General features: G+C 60.4%; 1 protein-coding gene across 1 annotated transcript in view; it reads left to right on the top strand.

Moving 5' to 3' along the window:
• The first annotated feature begins 323 nt into the window (after nt 1–323).
• Adarb1 (adenosine deaminase RNA specific B1) overlaps nt 324–13,478 on the top strand; it is a 100,239-nt gene continuing 87,084 nt past the window's right edge. The window contains exon 1 of the mRNA XM_071614974.1: nt 324–390. The gene's annotated coding sequence lies outside the window, so the exon portion shown is untranslated. The remainder of the gene's footprint in view (nt 391–13,478) is intronic.

Here is a 13,478-nt window from a genome sequence, read left to right as displayed (position 1 = left end):
GCACGGCCGCGGCGCCAGACCCGGAGGGAGGGCTCGCAGGGGCCGGGCGGCCGCCGCTGCTGCGGGCGCGCTCCGGGCGCCAGACCCCGCGCTCGCGCCGGTCTCCCAGGCTCCGCGTCCGCGCCGCGGGGGTCGCGCGGGCCGCCTGGCGGAGGGCCGGGGGCGCGCGCGCACGTCGGCGTCGCGGCGCCGGCCCCGCCCCTGGGCGTGCGCGCGGCCGCGCGGGCGGGGCGGCGGAGGGGGCGGAGCCGCGCGGAGGCCGAGCCGGGCCGGCGCCGCGGCGAGCGGCGAGCGCAGGGTGAGGCGGCGCGGGGCCGGGCCGCGCGGGCCACCGAGCCCGCCGCAGCGCCCCGCGGCCGGACGCCGACCGCCGCGGGCGCGGGAGCCCAGGTGAGGGCGGCGGCGCGCGCGGCTGTTCTGCAGGCGCCGGGCAGGTGCTGAGGCCGGAGCGCCGCCCGGGCGGACCCCCGACCCGGCCCGGCCCCGGCCCCGCTGTCCAGCGGCGGCGGGAGGGCAGGCTGCCCCGCGCGGAGGCGGGCTGCCCGGCCCGGCCGACCCTCGCGGGCCGCGTCCCCCCGGGATGCTGCGCCGCGGGAGGAGGCTGCGCCCGGGGCGACTCGTCCGCTCCCGGGAGGCGCCGTGTCCGCGTGGGATGCGCTGCGCGGCGGGGAGTGCGCCCCCCGGACCCGAGGCTGCGCGGCGGGAGGGAGGCTGGGCCCGGGGAGGGAGGCTGCGCCCCCGGGAGGGGAGGCTGTGCCCAGGAGGGATGTTGTGCCTGCGGGAGAGGCTGCTGCGCCCGGGGAGGGACTCTGTGCCCCAGGGAGGAGACCGTGCGCCCCCAGAAGAGCGTGCACCCCGGGGAGGGAACCCTGTACCCCAGCGAGGGTAGGCTGCCCCATGGGGAAGGGGGACTGCGCCCCGGTCAGTCAGCGTCCCTCGTTAGGGGAGGGCGCAGTGTCCGAGTGGGACGCTGTGCACCGCGGGTGACAGGGGGCGGGGAAGTTCCCTCGGGCGCTGGGCGTCTGCCGCGATGCGTTTCCTAGCCATCTGGGGCAGTTGGGGGCCCGAGGTGAATTTTGACGCGTCCACCAGGCAGCAGGAAAATTACTGCGTCGTGGTGGTGTGCGAGGGCAGGTGTCAGATGGGGCTGTGGAGCTGACCCTGTGGGAGCGCGACTTGCCTGCCGAGGACCCAAGCTGTCCCTGTCGATTCGCGGGAGGCAGACCCGCGCGGGGGTGTTCTGTTGGTGGCGAATGTTTTCAGCTTCCAGCTTCTGGTCTTACTTCTGATAAAGGCCTTTTTTCCTCCTTAGGCCAGCCACTAGGCCGTTCCATTCCGGAGCGCAAGGAAAGGTGGCCTCACGGTGAACTTGCTTTATACTCAGCGCGGTAATTAAGATGATCCAACAGTGGTTTTTACTGTGAATAGAGATATGTATTTAGTCTCCCTAGTTCCCTCTTAAATTTATTCCTTTGAAAGGTGCTACCAGAGTTTCATTTTCCAAAACCCCAGGCTGGCTTTTGAGTAGCCCTGGGCTCTGCAGGTGCAGGGTGTCTCTGGATACGCTTTTTGCCTTTCTGTTGCTGAGGGTTTCTTGGTGGGAAAGGGGGAAGGAAAACCCGGAGAAGGTTGGCCAGTACAGCTCCTCCTTGGAGGAGAGAGTCAGCTGTGCACTGGTGTAGAGCTCCCCCAGGGCAGATCCTCACATGGACACCCACAGTGGGGGCCTGATAAATATTGGATGAGACATGCTGAGCTGGGTGCTGGGATCCCGCGGCTGGAGGGATGAACTCAGGCTTTGAAAGAAGGGCATTGTCTCTGAGCAGAGCCTGTTGGATGTCAGGGTTCCCGAAATGGGCATTCAGCTACCTTGAGGTCAGATTTGAAGCTCTAGTTGGAAGGGAAAAAGGAGCCTTTCTGCAGGGGCAGTGAGAGACGGCTTGCGCTGGGAAACTGATGACTTGCGTCATGTGGCCACTGCTGGGAGGCCACCGCAGCAGAACTGGCTCCCAGAGGCCACGTTCTCAGAGCACACCTTGGCTCAGGCCAGTTCACTTCTCTTTGAATTCATGTGTGAAACATTTGGACTACTGTTAGAGCTTTGGAATAAAATAAAGTTACGGTTGTCTAATGACCGAACGGAACAAACTCCGTTCCTGTGACAGTACTTTCTCTGGCTTGTCATGTGGCAGCCCTACCTGGAGACACAGTGCTGGACATGGCAGAGTCTACAATGCCACTGGCAGTTATTACTTTCAAAGCATCACAGTTTAAAAATTATTTTATATAATTTTTGTAGAGTTAAAAAGATAGGCACAGGTGTGGTACATTCAGAAGGTACCCAGGCACGGACAGCTCCTTCTCAGTCCCCCTTCCAGTTACATCAGCTGCCACCCCCTTCCCAGCAATGGTCCAACATGGGCGTGGTGGTAGATAAGTTCTAACATCATTGTTAATGTTTCCTTAGCAGTGCTATAGTGGACAGTCTTATACAGAGGTGCAAACAAGACCTGATTGTATATTTTTAATTAATTACCAAAATTCCTTAGCTGTAAGTTTTACGTGAGAACAGTTTTATTCCCTTAAGTGCTGTGATTAGCTCTGTAAGTACATAGGACCAAAGAACATTATTTAAATAGGCAGTAGGTATTTAGAAATCAGCCTTTCGAGACTGATCAGTGAAATTATGCATGTACCAGCCTATAACAAACTTAAGGCAAATTATCTAGCTTAGTTGAAACCAGAGAGCTTGGAGAGGTCCAGGGTACTGGAAAGTTGGAGGGTCTGTGTCACCTTTCTGAAATGTGAGCTTCCAGGACCGCGTTCAGTGTGGTGGAGATGGTAGTGCTTAGGATCCTTTACTTAGTGCTCACGTGTGAATGGGGGAAAGCAGATAGTGAGGGTTTCCCTTAACAGTAGCACACTGAGACACTTGAGATTTCTCCCTCTGCCTCTAGTGGCTGTGTTCCCAGGCATGATGCAGTGGGCAAGGGAGACACAGTGGCCAGAAGGGGCCTCACGTTGCTTGCTGGGTGGATTTTGCTTCACACTTTGACACCTGCTGGGCCAGGGCCATGTCCGGTTACCCTGTCTTTGCATCTCAGTTAGTCCTGCTGGCAGCTCTTGCCATCTGATCCCTCGCGAGGCATTTTAGGAGGGTGCCCCAGAGCAGTGGCTTTCTGATCTTAGGTGGGAGGGGCTTGAGATCACAGTGTGGCTGGAAGGGCTGGAGTGCTCCGAGGTGCGTCCTGTCCCTGCTGGAAGTCCACTGAGGGCAGCTGCTTCCCCTGGGCAGAGGCTTCGAGCCTCGTTTTGTCTTGTTTACACTTGGAGTCTTGAGATCTCCTGCACTGGTGGGTGCCGCCCTAGGTGCGGGGGGCAGGAGTGAGTGTGATGAGGGTAGTTACTGTCCATGTGGTGTTCCCTTTTGGGGCGCAGGAGAATGCCCAGGAGATACTAGCGCTGAGGCCCTGAAGGGCCAGTGGAGCAGGGAGGTGGAGGAGGTTCAGCAGCTGGTGGGGGGCGCAGGATGTGAGCCGCCTGTGGCCTGGCGCAGAGGAGACTCTGGGCAAAGCCTCGACATGTGCTGGTTACCAGGGAGGCCACTGCCGCAGGAGTGGCAGGAGGGGGTGAGGCTGCGGCGAGATGCAGCCACAGGCTGTGGCCAGGGATTTAGGTTTAATCCAGTGTGATGGAAGGCCTGGGGAGACGGGCCTGCCTGCATTTCTCCTTCCTCCCTTTCAGGGAGTTGTGGGCAAGGGAAGGACAGGGTCTGGCTGTCATCTCAACCATCTCTCCAGCTTTTGGGTTATTAGGAGCTTGAGATTGATGTGCCCGTATGTGTAGTAATTCATTTAATTCTCCCGACAGTCCAGAGGGAGGGCATTATTGGTATTCCCATGGTACAGGTGAGACACCTAGGCACAGAGCAGTGAAGTCATTTACTCAAGGTCACATAGCAAGATGCACAAGCAGATTGTGTCCCTCTCCTCCTGAGTCAGCTCTTCCCACCTGCACTGCTGCAAGCTGGGCAGGTCAGCTGGGAGATCAGTGAAGAGACCCTGGTGGAAGCCAGGTGACTTGGCTAGTGCCTCGGCCAGGTGGGGTGGTGAGATCAGAGTCCTGACTGTATTTCAGCCCACATAAGAGGCCATCGTTTGTAAGTTGCATTGTTGTCTTTATGCTACTAACAAGGGAAGTGTTGCCAATTAGAGGGTGACACAATGCTTTCCTGTCACTTGGCATTCGTTCACACTCATCAAAGAGCCAGACCTTTACAGTGGCATCACTTTGTTTTGCTTTCATGATAAAGGGGAATGTAAGTAAAGCACAATAAAGTCACTGTGACTTGCCTTCATGCCTGCAGTCTGGTTCCTCTTCATCGGCTCTCAGGGGTGCTGTGCACTAGTGCCCTGGAGGTCCGGGAGGGCTGGTTTCTGGGTGGGGTTGGATCTTGGGGCTGGACAGTGAAGGCTGAGGCTGCTTGAGGAGGCTCTGCCCAGCAGTCACCTGTTCCAGGTGGGGTCATGGTCCCACCACCTACAGGATGTGTGTCCTGGGTGGCTGCTGGAGGCTCCTGTGCTGCGGTTTCATGCATGGGTCAGGGAGGAGAGCAGCAACTTGTGTCTCGCAGAGCTGTGGAGTCGATGGACTGAGCTAGCGCAGAGTGCCGGAAATAGTACCTGACTAGCAGCAGTTGAGAGGGTTTGCTTGCTTATTATTTTTATGATTAGTCATCAGAGTGGAGAGGTTAGCGTCTGGATGGAACTCAAGGTCGGGTGCAAGAAGAAGCCGGGCCACGGGTGTATATGTGAGTCTTTCTGCACATTGCTGGTAGCTGAGAGAGACCGTAGGCTGGGCGGAACATGGGGACTGTCGGGGTGGGGGGTGTCTAGCAACACTGTAGAAGAGGGGTCTGCTGGAGAAGAGGCCTGCAGGAGGTCCTGGGGCCTGGAATCCAGAAATGGGGGCTGGTTCTTCATTCTGAGGAGGGGCTGGAGAATCTCCCCTTGGAGTCGACCTTGGCTGGTTCCTGCAGGGTGGAGAGAGAACAGTGGGGGTGCTGCTTCAGGGCAGACAGGGAGCAGCCTGGGGGACTGCAGCTGGAGGGAGTCTGGTTAGTGGCAGTAGTGGCTGCACATTCCTAGGCCAGTGGGGCTGATCTCCCTGCAGAAGATGTGTGGAAATGGAATTTCTCTTTATTAAAGCAGTTCCCTCGTTTCTACGTTTCCCTAGTGTCTGGGGACACTGGCACCTTTACTCACCTGGTCTACACTGCTCAGAGGTCCCGAAGACCCCGTCCCAGAGTTCTGGAGGGAGACTCCAGTTGTGCACTTGGGAGGGCAGGCCTGAGGTGCTGGTGCGCTCTGCCTGGTGGGCTGCCTGAGCTCCATTGTGGTCTGCAGCGTGTTGGTTGTTCAGGTCTGGGGTCCCGAGGTGCCCGTGGGACCAGGAGGGCCAGAAGTCGGAGCTGTTGTCTGTCAGTGCCGAGTGCCTCCTGGCTCGGGGAGCTCTGAGGCCCCCACCCCTGGCTCTAGGTGCAGGCTTTCCTGGGAGCCTTCTCTGAGTGTCCTCTGTGACGGTACCAGGGACGGGAGGAGGAGGGCGCTGTCTGTGGACTAACTCTGGGAGGCAGTCCGGCAGGGTGCCTTGACACCCTGGAATCACCCTACCTGTGGCACAGCTAGAGTGAGTTAGAGGAAGTGCAGCTGCGGTGGGTGCGTTGCAAGGTGGCCACTCTGCAAGGCGGGTGTCCCCAAGGCCAGTGTGTGCTAGGCCTACGGGGTGAGGACTGCGTCAGGGAGGACATAGCACCTCTGGGTAAAGGAGCCGTGTGGGGGCGCTGCTGGAGTTGTGGAGGGAGCCGGACCCCCATCCAGGCGGTGGGGCTAGAGGGCCGTGTGCACCAGGTGTCTGTGCGGGGATCTTACGCAGGGAGGCAGGAGAGAGAACAGCGTCCCCGAGGTGCTGGCTGGGGTTTTATGGTAACGGTGGGGCCACACAGGGTGGCGGTGGAGCTGGGGGAAAGGAGAGGTGTGCACTGGTGTTGTGGAGGCCAGGGATCAGGTGTTGGGGGGCTGGGGGACCGAGTAGGAAGCATACCCCAGGCTCAGTTTCCATTGCTGGACACTCAGCGTGATCACTTATCTGACCTCAGAAGGTGGCAGTGTCTCCCCACAGACAGCCCAGCCTCTTTTTAGCCAGTTCAGTGCTGACACCGTCTACCTGGGGACCATGACCTGTCCCTTGGGTTAAGCACTTGGCCCCCAGGCACCCCTGCTTCAACCCCAGTTGCAAATCCAGGCCTCCAGAACTCTGACCCTGGTGTAGACCGGGTTCCTGTGACACCTCCTCAGGGTTCAGTTCATTCTAGAGCAACTGGTAAGGCTCAGGGAAACATGGTATTTACCGGTTGTTCTCAGGGATACAGATAAGCAGCTGCGCCGAGATCCTAACAGGGTCGGGTCTGGCAGGGTCTGGCAGGGTCGCGAGTCAGGAGCTTGCATCCCCGAAGAGCTGGGTGCGCCCCTCCTGGCGTGTGGGTGGCTTCCACACTCATCTGTACAGCGGTCTGGAGCCACGTCCTGTGGGGTTTTGTGGGGCCTTTGCTGTGTGGGCACAGCTGCTGGTGGACGTGGTGGAGAACTGGCCAGGGCTGCCGGGCAGTCTGCTTGGCCTCTGTGTTGTGTGCTTCCCTCTGAAGTGGGGTCTTGCAGGGTGAGCGAAGGGTGGGGAGCGGGGGACGGTGTGACCCGCCTTGGGCTTCTTGGGCAGGGAGTGATGAGGCAGGAGCTGTGGGAGAAAGCCAGTCCACGTTGCTGACACGTGGGTCATAATTTTGCAGGATCACGAAGGCTCTCAGAGCTCTGGTGGGTGCGAGGTGGCTCAGGACCAGGGTGTGGGCGAAGAGCCCTCCCGTGTCCAGGGTGGGTTGCCCTCTAGCGCCTGAGGAGCGTGCTGCCTGCTGGTGGCCTGTGCACCGTAGGCCAGCGTCTGGCTCTGGTTCAGCAGCACTGGCTCCTCCTGGGGTCGGTCACTCCTCACGGTCCCCGGTGAAGGTCTCATTGGCATGGTTTTCGGGTGAGGAGCTGGGAGCCCGCAGGCTCAGGATCTGGGAAGCCGGATGGTGGTCAGCCAGTGAAGTGAGTTTAATCCCCCTCGAGTCTCGAGGGGCTCTCTGGAGGCCGCCGTTCTGGGAACCGCCACCCTCCCTTTCCCTGTGAGCAGCTCTGGGGCTCCCCTGGGCAGCGCCTGCCGGTCTCTCTTCTTCTGCTCTGGGCCTTCCTGTCTTGATCCTGGCCAGATCGGATCCTGTCGAGCAGACACACCCTGTCACTCTCCTGCTCCAGCCCGGCACTGCCTGCCCCCTCCCCCTGCTACCCCTTCCCCAGCCTGGGCGTCGGCTCCTGCTCTCTGGGGCTCAGGGTCAGCCGGCCTCATTTCTCCACATACCCTTGTCCTCCCAGTGCCCTCTGGGGACCAGTCCCTCGGGTTATCTTCACCATCTCTCCTCACCACCCCTCCGCCCTCCCTGCACTGCTGGTGGTGGGGACAGAGGTCTCTGGAGGGCGGGGTAGGTGCCCTGAAGCTCTTCTGCAGCCTTAGGACAGTGCCTGGCCCAGGCAGGTGCTCATGGACACTTTTGCTGGGGAGTGGGTGGCTCTGCTTTCCTGTGGGGGTGGGGCTGGAACCTGAGTCGTCTGCCTCTGAACGCAGGCCTTCCCCCGCCCACGCTGCCCCCAGGTCCTCCTGTGCCTGGTGAATCAGTCGTATATTTATGCCCATATGTCTGTGTTATCTCCAGACTTCCTTGCTTTTCTTCGTAGAACAGAAACATTTACAAAACATCCAGAATTGTTACAAAACCACAGGAGTGCAATATAGTAACTTTATCTGCTGGAAACGGGAGCTCATGTCCTGAAACACCGGCTGTGTCCTGCCAAGGTCACTTCATGCCTTTTGGGCTGCGTGTAGTTGAAGTGTCCCCTAAAATGACAGCAGTGTCTGAGGGAGAAGAAATACACCTCCATGAAGATGAGAACACTTTGGCTAAGATGGGAAGTTTTTGGAAGACGCAGCCAGGTAGCATACAGAATAGACGATCCACTGTGGAAGCTTCAGAGAGTCAGCTCTGGAGAAGGGTCTCTCGGGCAGGGCTGGGCAGGGAAGCAGGCAGGTGAGACCTGGCATCTGGGGAGCTCTCGAGCACTGCTCTGAATCTGTCACAGGCCCCTTGCCTGTGAGATGGGGTGGTGACTTAGTGGCTTCTGAGGCTTGTCCTGTCCCAGGGGACTGTTGTAAGTGGCATTAAGTATGCTGTGTATTCCAAGGGCAAATGCCAGTCCTGGAACCCTGAGCAGTCCTACCCCACAGGGGAGATGGCTCAGTCCACAGCTGGCTTTGAAGGCCTTGTGAGGCCAGCACAGAGGTTTCTTTCTCCTCCCTTCAGCTCTGTGGAAAGACACAGGGTGTAGGAAGGGGGGGGGGTCTTAAGAGCCGAGCAGGGTTGGGGTGGGGTCTGGGGCAGTGGAATTAGGGAGCAAGACTCCGGGCTGGAGTTGGCCCTTCTCTGTACTTTCTTGGTGCTAGGGACTAGCTGTCCATCCTCTTGAACTGAGCAGCTCTGTAAGCCTAGAGACATCACAAGGGGCCACACAGAACCAGTTAGGATTCAGCTAACCCGGCCTCTACTGATGCAGAGGTCAAGGCAGAAGTTGTTAACTTTTGGTGACTTACAGTAGCATGTTTTGCTACTGCAGAAGCCTGTGGTTGTCATGTGTCCTTGTGCTTTTGATTACAGCACCAGAAACCCAATTTCTTATCATTTTTGGCTAGTGATAGTATAGCTCCCAGGACGCCAGCCCAGCCATGGTTAGTTAACCTGCTCAGGAACCAGTTCCCTTGAGAAAGGGCAGCATCGGGGTGTCAGGGAACTCCTTCCTGGCTCTGGGAGGCTCTGGGGTCAGATGCTGCACCTGGTTGCTGGGGCGGCTGGTGCTGGCCTCTGGGCTGGGCGCCTCATTCTTAGGTGTGGGTCCTGCAGGTGCCTGCGTCCTCACACCTCTCTGAGGAGGGTTTTGAGGGCTGTCTGATGGGCAGAGGCTGCCACTCACGTGCACCCTGCGGTGTGAGCCCAGGTGGAGTTCTGCTTCTGCTGATGGCACCGTTGCTGTCCCGGGGGCGAGCATCGTGTCACACTGAATGCAGGGTTATTGGTCTTGGTAATTTTGAAGCTCACTCCTTTCAGGCTTGCTGTCCACCCCAGATAGCAGCCCAGCAGCATTTTATTCTGGAGCGGAATCTGTCACCTGTGCACGGGGTTTGCACGTCCCCGTTACAGTACCGGTGCTTCTCTGCATTCTTGAAGGGACCGCCTTTTCTTTCCCAATATACGGAAACTCTGTTCTCTTTAGAACTACCGGAGCTTCACGTAAGAACGTTCTGTCTGAATTTCCAGTGCCAGGGAAGTAGCAGCACCATGAACACGCCTCGCCGCCCATGGGAGTGGGCCTGGGGAGTGCAGGATGAAGCATGGGTGGAGTGCCTCCACGAGAGGTGGGCTCACAGCCCGAGGCGGATTTCAAGCCGCACAGCCGGAGTCCGAGTCCAACCTAGATCTAACCGCTGTTGAAACCTTATGAGAACAGCTTCCATGATATCTCGGTGGCTTCCGGGCAGGCCCCAAGGAACCCTCTGGTCAGTCTGCGACCAGCCACCCTTGGGGCTTGTGTGTGCTGCCGGGACAGACTTCAGGTCTGCTCTCGGGGTCCTGCCTGTAGCCCTGCTGCCCTGCAGTGGGCGGCTTGCCCTGTGGTGACCGTGACCCCTCATAGAAGGTAGCTTCCTGCTCAGCTCCCTGTGGCACTGTGGGCACACTAGGTAGGACAGGGGACGTGTGGCACTGTGGGCACATGTGGCACAGCAGGAGAGACGTGGCACAGCAGGGGGCATGTGGCATGGCAGAGGGGACATGTGGCACTGTGGGCACATGTAGCAGGACAGGGGGACACGTGGCACTGTAGGCACACGTGGCACAGCAGGAGACGTGGCACGGCAAGGGGGCATGTGGCTCCATGGGTACATGTGGCAGGTTAGGAGGGGACATGTGGCACTGTGGGCACATGTGGCACAGCAGGAGGAGACATGGCACAGCAGAGGGGACACGGGGCACTGGGCACACATGGCGTGCAGAGGGGACATGTGCACTGGGCTTGTGGCATGACGGCAGGGACACGTGGCGTGGTGGTCACGTGGTGTGGCACAAAGCCGTGTGGTGGGTGTGGGTCTGTTGCCCCGAGGCCCTGCCTTCCCTTGGTTAGTAGTGACTGAGCCCACGTGGCCTGGACCTGCTGGGGTTTGCTGGACTCCGCTGGCCGAGTGAGAGTCCAGGACAGGGCGGTGCTGGCCCCACGTGGCTCTCACGTCCCCGGGCGAGTTGGCCTGGTGATCTGCTGGTCCTGCTGCCATGGGAGGAGCAGTCACGCTGCAGACAGGATCTGGCTGTTGGTGAGCTCATCCTCGAGTGCTTGGGGCAGACCTGCAGGACATGGGGACATGCCCCTCGCCATGAGGTGGACCATTCAGCAGTTTCCCTGCTGGTCTGACCCTGCCCCAACCCTGGGCGACCGATGTCTGCCCCGGCTGCCTTTTCCGTGCCCTGGTGGTCCTGGGGCTGCTGTGTGGCCAGCTGCCTTGGTGGCTCAAGTGGCTTGGGGTGCTCTGGGGTGTGGACGTGGCGCGTCTTGCTTCCACTCCTTTGCAGGTGCAGGTGCCGCAGCTCTGACGTGGGCAGAGTGTCCTGTGTAGACACGTGCCTCCCTCCCAGGGCGGGTCCCCGGGGCTCCGGAAGGGCTCGGAGGGGGTTTGGCACCGCCTTCCTCTGTGCTACTGGTGCAGTAGGGACGCTCCTGAGGCCGGACTTTGACGTGCCCCATTGCCTCCGGGGCCTGGGTGGCCTCTCGCGGAGCAGAGCGTGTGGGCCTCATGAGGTGGCTGCCTGCGCCCGGCGTGAGCGAGGGGCCTCAGCAGAGGGGCCTCTCCAGGGTCTGTTTTCTCCTGGCTCACAGAGCAGCCGTGAAGCGCTGTTGGGACCACAGCACCTGCAGAGCCACCGCACACTTAACGTTTGGCCCAGCAGTTCTGCTCTAGGAGCCTGCCCCAAAGACACCTCCAGCGGGCTGCAGGGACGTGGGCGCCACCCAGATGCTCACCTGCAGGACAGGGTTGCAGCTCCAGAATGAGGACCACTCGGGACCGGCTCTGGGCTAGAACAGGGCAAGAGACGGAGAGCATCTGGAGTACTGCCTTCGTGTGGCAGGAGGTGGGATGCGAGTGAGGACAGACTGGCACACAGGGCCCGGGCATGGCCAGATGGGTGTGGGGAGGCCCGGCCAGGGAAGGCCCAGCTCAGGGGGTGGCATCATACTCCTGAGTTCTCCTGTCCAGCCCCAGGCTTAGAACCATGGGCCCTTCACATATCCCAGGGAGTAGAGGGTGACCATTGGTCGATACGCAGCCCCAGGTGGGAAAGAAATGGCCAGCAGGCACGGCCTGCCCCAAGCGTGGCCGCACCCTCGGCAGGGCGGGGGAGGAGCCCTCGCCCTCCTGACCGGCTTCTCAGGGCCAAGGCTAAGGCAGGAGGGAAGTGCTCCTGTGGGATTCTGCTCCCAGGGCTCAGGTCCCTGTGGGAAGCTGCTTGCGCATTGGAGGTCTCCCTGCCCCAGGATGGAGGGCTGGAGGGGGTGAGTGGTCGGGTGCTTCGTGACCCCAGGGTCTTCCGCAGGTGTCCATGTCCCTATGCGTGTCTCCTCGTGTCCATCTGGGAGGCCTGGGAGCAGAGAGCCCAGCAGCAGGAAAACAAGGGTGCTGTCAGCTCCCGCGAGCCTGAAATTCCAAAATAAAGAAACAAGCCCACAGTGGGACCCCCAGGAGCACAGCCTCGGGCCAGGGGCAGGCAGGGCCCGCCTCCCTCTGCCCACCCAGGGAATGCCCTGCCTCTCCAGCTCCAGCCTCCAGGGCGTAGCACCTGGAGGTCCCTGCACACCTGAGGCAGTGCCGTCTGGAGAAGGCCCCGGGGCAGGTGCCGGCCCTGCCCAGGACACCAGAGGGGCCCTGCAGGTTCTGCTCCTTCAGTTTTCTGGCTTAGCTCTTTGGCCTTGGCATTTGTTTTCAGTCTTCCCAGGAGAGGCTCTGGACCTCCACGTGGGCGGTGTCTCTTCCGTTCCGTCCTGTGTTCCAGAGGAGCTCTCCACCTCGCAGTCCTGCTCTCCTTTCTCCTACACGGTCCGCGTTTGCTCTCCAGTTAGCCGACTGACCTGTGTGGAGGTGACCTTGTGTGGCTTGAGGTCGGCTGGAGTGGCCTTGTCGTGGGGCAGCCTGCTTTGTCCCACTCCAGGGTCCCTCCGAGGTGCTTGCTGTGGCCATGGGGAGCTGTTGCTCGGTCCCGTGGCTGCTGGAGAGAGGACCCTGTGGTGGCCTCTTCCTCCCCGACCTTGGTGCTTTTCCTCCCCATCGGTGCCCAGCGTCTCTGGTGCCCGGTGGGCTGTGAGGTCTGGACAGTGGCATGGCAGCAGCTTCGTCTGTCCTTGACCTTGGGCGCCTCAGGCTGACGTGGCCCTCACCCCAGTCTTCATCTGGAGCAGCTCCCTGCTCCCTTCTCTCCCTGGCTGGCCATGGACAGTAGGAGCACTGACTGCGTGGCGCTCTCTGCCTCGGCGAGATGGCCGTGGTCCCACCTTCACTCTGCGAGTGCAGCGCGTTTCCTAGTGGATTCCCCATGTTGAACATTAACACGGCAAAACGGCGTTCTCCCCGTGATACCTTCTCCTTCAAAACGAGTCTCCCACTCCACAGCCTCGTCCCTTGGGGAGCGTTGGCAGGCTGTGAGATGTGCTGTACATGCCCCACACGCGGCCCCTGGGGAGGTGGGGAGCCCTGAATCGCAGCGTTTGCCAGTTCCCGGGGTGTCGTGGTCCTGTGGTCTGTTTCCGTTGGCTGGTTGACGAGGTTCCTGAAGGTGCAGCCTCTCCTTAGGTGAGAGGTTGGAGCTGGTACCTGGGCACTGCCGCCCCGAGCATGCATCTGATGGCTCTTCTGCCCCTGCATTTCTGGTGGCCACTGGGACCCTCGTTGTCCATGCGTCGGTGGGCACCAGCCCTGGTGCTGGCCTGTCCCAGGTCCGGGCCTCTCCTGAGCTCCCCCCCTGGGTTGCCAGCTGTTGTGCCGTTAGAGCCTCACAGTTCCCCTGAACTGCCGTGGTGCCTCCTCCCTGGGGGCGGAAGAGCGTCTGCGTTGTGCCTCCTGAGGGCCGAGCAGGCACCCGGGTGTGCGGTGTGTGCTGCTGGCCCAGCCTGAGGTGCGTGGTCCTGTCCCGGCTGCTCCTGCAGTGGGTGAGCAGTCTTCTGAGCGCCTGCTGTGTATCAGGCCCTCTGGGTGCCAGGAGTGGTGTCGGTAGCACTGGCTCCCTGGGGGAGTGCCAT

This window comes from Marmota flaviventris, chromosome 8 (genome assembly GCF_047511675.1).
Source record: "Marmota flaviventris isolate mMarFla1 chromosome 8, mMarFla1.hap1, whole genome shotgun sequence".
NCBI lineage: Eukaryota > Metazoa > Chordata > Mammalia > Rodentia > Sciuridae > Marmota > Marmota flaviventris.
This window is presented reverse-complemented; position numbering and strand designations above follow the sequence as displayed.